Source organism: Engraulis encrasicolus, chromosome 24 (genome assembly GCF_034702125.1).
Source record: "Engraulis encrasicolus isolate BLACKSEA-1 chromosome 24, IST_EnEncr_1.0, whole genome shotgun sequence".
Taxonomy (NCBI): domain Eukaryota; kingdom Metazoa; phylum Chordata; class Actinopteri; order Clupeiformes; family Engraulidae; genus Engraulis; species Engraulis encrasicolus.
The window spans coordinates 37,555,906-37,560,905 of NC_085880.1; the positions used below are offsets into that span (position 1 = coordinate 37,555,906).

The 5,000-nt window shown below is 50.7% G+C and overlaps 1 protein-coding gene across 1 annotated transcript in view; it reads left to right on the top strand.

Moving 5' to 3' along the window:
* slc8a1b (solute carrier family 8 member 1b) overlaps positions 1-5,000 on the top strand; it is a 218,449-nt gene that overhangs the window by 22,472 nt on the left and 190,977 nt on the right. The window lies entirely within an intron of this gene.

The following is a 5,000-nucleotide window of genomic DNA, read 5'->3' on the forward strand; positions in this document are numbered from 1 at the left end:
ACAGACACACACAGACACACAACAGGCCAGGGGTGCATTTCTGGAAAGCGTAGTTGCTTACTATGTTAACTATGTTTGCTACTTTGTTGGTTGCAATGCAATTTCCCATTGGCAACTACCGAAGTTGCTAACTGCTAACAACTACGCTTTCCAGAAATGCACCCCAGAACCAAGCAGCATGCTGTTTGCGCTACTCTGAAATATATAGCCCAGTCGAACAACAGCAAAAGGAGAGAGGGAGGGAGGGAGAGAGAGAGAGAGAGAGAGAGAGAGGGAGAGAGGGGGGGGGTGCATGATAGAGTGAATGAAGGAGGCAAAGGGTTTCAGAGAGAGAGGGAGGGAGAGAGAGAGAGAGAGAGAGAGAGAGAGAGAGAGAGAGAGAGAGAGAGAGAGAGAGAGAGAGAGAGAGAGAGAGAGAGAGAGAGAGAGAGAGAGAGATTGAATTGCATAGCAGTTACAGAGAATGAAAGGTAAGACATATGTCCCATTGAAAAACACAATGGAAAAGGGAGAGTCGGGAGTTGAGGAGAAGACATTTGATCTGCAGTATGCTGCACACCAGCGTCGCGTGTGTTTGGCTGTTTGGCTGACCCATATTTAATGGGATCCCGGCTCAATAGGACCTGGGCTTTCATCCTCGGGCCGGCTGCCTTCTCATTATTTCGGCCATTTTGTTTGCGCGGGCCCTCATGTGACAGTCACCCGCAGGCTCATGCAGACCTTTGAAGAGCCATTCCCACACAGCATTGAACGATACAAATAAAATAGCATAGTTCTTATAGTCTTCGTATATGTTGTATTTGAAAGTGAAAGTCCACCTGGGAAACTCCAACTCACTCCAACTCACTCCATTGTGACACAGCACTCCAGTGCACACTGCGCTGCACACAACGTAATTGCATTTATGCCTCACCCATGCAAGAGGGCAGCCCCCCAATGGCGCCCATCAGGGCATTGCGGCAGGACGGTACCATGCTCTATGTACCTCAGTCATGGAGGAGGATTGGGGAGAGTCGAACCGGCAACCTTTAGGCTACAAGTCTGACGCCCTAACCGCTTACCCATGACTGCCCTTGTATTGCAGGATACATGTTAAATAACACACTTCTTATAGTCTCCTTATATGCTTTATTTGTCCTATAGTCAGAGAGGATGCCGCACACTCTGCTCCATGTTTTATTGCGAGTGACGTTTCGACCGCCTGGCCTGAGGCATCTTCTTTATTTTCTTTGATGTTAGAATGCCCAAGTGTCCAGCCACCTCAGAAAAATTACATCGGCATGCAATAATTTCCTTTTTTTCTATCTTGTTTAGCCGGTGGTCATGCTGGAGCAGATGAAAGTGATAGTCCCACTGGGAAAGACAACAGTTCACACCTCAGCACACAGTGCACACAACAAAATTGCATTGTTGCCTCAACTCTGTTCGTGGGGGCAGGTGAACAGGTGGCCCAAGGGAGAAATGCAGGGGGACGGTAGCCAGGCCGTGCCCTCCTAGTGACGCAACACCTTCAGCGTTGCTACCAGTCAGGTGAAGAGTCAATGCAAGTACTTTCTGAGTTCCCACAAATACGGGAATTCCTCCCACTTTGTTGGGAAGCAAACAATCATTAGCAAAGCAAGGGAGGCCGTTTGGGAAATGTTAATTGTTTTACCCTTGGGAAGACCAAGTCTTGAAGAGATTTGAAAGTCGATGATAATCAGGCTAGGGGGACGGTGGCATTTTCACGGTACCTCACTTGGAGGATGGGCAGGGCTAGATGTGTCAAAATAGGGGAGAGAGGTTGGAGTCACCAGGCCACTGTGTACAAGGGGAACCCCACTGGGTAAAACACATTGACGTCATATACAATAAAGGGGGTCCATTTCCGCTGGTTGTACATGGGCACGTGACTGTGTTACCCGGATGAACCTGCTGACGGCCACGCTGTCGTCACGGTTCGCAGAGAAAAACCTAGTATTTTGCGGTTCGCATTGCGAACCAACTTTCCGGTTCGCGAACGCAAATATCTGTGGCGTGAACACGACGGCCGGTTCGCGATTAGGTGCGGGAACGGGCTCCAGCACGGTTCTCAGTCGGCCTGAACGCGCTAAGGTTGGACTTTCTAACCGTTTGCCCATGAATGAGTAATGAAATAGAAAATTAGCTGTCAAATCACTGAAACCGCACTGCGATGCCAACCAACTGTGCAACAGACCTTTTTGACGAGTGTAATGTGCAGCTGTGCTTCAAGCTCTGCCATTAACTCATTCAGTGCCAGCCATTTTCAAATTCAGGGGGGGGGGGGTTGCCAGGCTTTTTTCAACATTTGAGTGTTTTTTCAAGAGCCATAAAAAATTGAGTTCTTTGTTCATGTGAACAACAAACATACCAGATCAACGTGTTAGGCCCCACCCCCACAAAAAAAAAAAACGCCAATTACTTGTTATCAAGTCTTTGGCACTGTGCCACACATTCTGAAAAGACTCGTTTTCAAGTCCATGGCACTCAAAGAGCTACACAGTTCTCTTCAGTTTTCTTTACATCCAATAGCATGGATTTTTTGGGCAGGGATTGTTTTTTTGATATTGACATTTACATTGATCATGTCAAACTCAATTTCAATGGTGGCAGGGCCTCTCTTACTTTAGGCTCTTTTCCATTGCAGGTTTTCTGGTAGGCCTACAGTTCAACACAGCGCAACTCGGCCGCCACTATTTGCTTTACGATTGAACTGTGTCGTGCCCTATTGAAAAGCCAAAAGTGGCGTCCGAGTCACGCTTTGTCGAGCTGTAAGCCAACCAGAAAAATGGCAGTGGAAAAGAGCCTTTTGTCTTTATTCTTTAGTGTTCTCTACAGCTCTGTTTCAACCCCCATAGGCATTCATGGGTAAGCAGTTACAGCGTAAGAGTTGTAGTCCAAAGGTTGCCGGTTCGACTCCCGACCTGCCAGGTTGGTGGGGGGAGTAATTAACCAGTGCTCTCCCCCATCCTTCTCCATGACTGAGGTGCCCTGAGCATGGCACCGTCCTGCCGCACTGCTCCCTTGGGGCGCCACTGGGGGCTGCCTCCTTGCACGGGTGAAGCATTATGCAATTTCGTTGTGTGCAATGAACACTTGTGTGCTGTGGGGTGCTGTGTCACAAAGACAATGGGAGTTGGAGTTTCCCAGTTGGGCTTCCACTCTCACTGTTTTTCACTATTTTTGTTACTGTGGTGACGGTGTCTCCTCTAATTAATGTTTTGTTTACTGGAGAAAAGGAATCCCACAAAGCCGCCCACGAAGACATAAACAACACATCCTCAGCTTTGCAGCTCGCTGCAACACTTACAAGCTGCTGTGGCCTGACTGAGCTTACAGCACTACACCTAGTGCTAGGCTCTGTGTGAGTTCTTGTGTTTGTGTGTGTGTGTGTGTGTGTGTGTGTGTGTGTGTGTGTGTGTGTGTGTGTGTGTGTGTGTGTGTGTGTGTGTGTGTGTGTGTGTGTGTGTGTGTGTGTGTGTGTGTGTGTGTGTGTGTGTGCGTTCTTGTGCTTGTGTATCTGTGTGTGTGTGTGTGTGTGTGTGTGTGTGTGCGTGTGTGTGTGTGTGTGTGTGTGTGTGTGTGTGTGTGTGTGTGTGTGTGTGTGTGTGTGTGTGTGTGTTTATGTGTGCGTGCGTGCGTGCATCTGTGTGTGCATCCGTGCGCGCGCTTGCTCACTCGTGTGTGTGTGTGTGTGTGTGCCTACCACTGTGTGTGTGTGCGTATATCTGCGTGCAGCCATGTGTGTGTAATGTGTGTTTGTTTGAAGACTCACGCCGAGTCACTGACAGGTGGTAATCTCCTAATGGAGTCATGAGGCGGCGTGTTCGCCGCAGTGCACCGTGGGTAATCGCTGCGTGCCAACAGGAAGTGGCTCGCTGGAGATCTGGGCAGCTCTCGCTGGCACACGGCACGACACGGCACAGAAGCTTACTCTGGACTGTGTGGTGCGGCCCTGTTGTGGTAGCTTTGTGTTGTCCGATGGGGAGTGTGGTGCAGCCCTGTTGTGGGCTGTGTGGTGGGGCCCTGTTGTGGGATGTGTGGTGGGGCCCTGTTCTACGCTGTGTGGTGCAGCCCTGTTCTGGTCTGTGTGGTACGGCCCTAGTTGTGGCTCTGTGGTGCGGTGTGTGGTGCGGCCCTGTTGTGGTCTGTGTGGTGCGGCCCTGTTGTGGGCTGTGTGGTGCGGCCCTGTTGTGGGCTGTGTGGTGCGGCCCTGTTGTGCAGTGTGTGGTGGGGCCCTGTTCTGGTCTGTGTGGTGGGGCCCTGTTGTGGGCTGTGTGGTGCGGCCCTGTTGTAGTCTCTGTGGTGCGGCCCTGTTATGGTCTGTGTGGTGGGGCCCTGTTGTGCAGTGTGTGGTGCGGCCCTGTTGTAGTCTCTGTGGTGCGGCCCTGTTGTGCGCTGTGTGGTGCGGCCCTGTTGTGGGCTGTGTGGTGCGGCCCTGTTCTGCGCTGTGTGGTTCATCCCTACGCTGTGTGGTGCCCAATAGGGAGTGCCTCTCACTCCGTAGGACACGCCTGTCCTGCCTGCTGGCAACTGAGAGGTGGGGGGTGGTGGTAGACGGATGTCCCCACTGGGCAACACCACACAAAAAAAAGATCCACACCAACGCTGCTTTTATCCAGCCTGCATATCCCTGTAGAGATCACCAGCAAATGCACTCCCTCCCCCTGTGCATCTTGAATACTAGTGCATATTCCTCTATCCAACCCTGAATACTAGTGCCTATTCCTCCCCCTGTGCATCTTGAATACTAGTGCCTATCCCTCCCCCTGTGCATCTTTGAATACTAGTGCCTATCCCTCCCTCTATCCACCCTTGAATACTAGTGCCTATCCCTCCCTCTATCCACCCTTGAATACTAGTGCCTATCCCTCCCTCTACCCACCCTTGAATACTAGTGCCTATTCATCTATCCATCCTTGAATACTAGTGTCTATTCCTCCCTCTATCCACCCTTGAATACTACTGCCTATCCCTCCCTCTATCTACCCTTGAATACT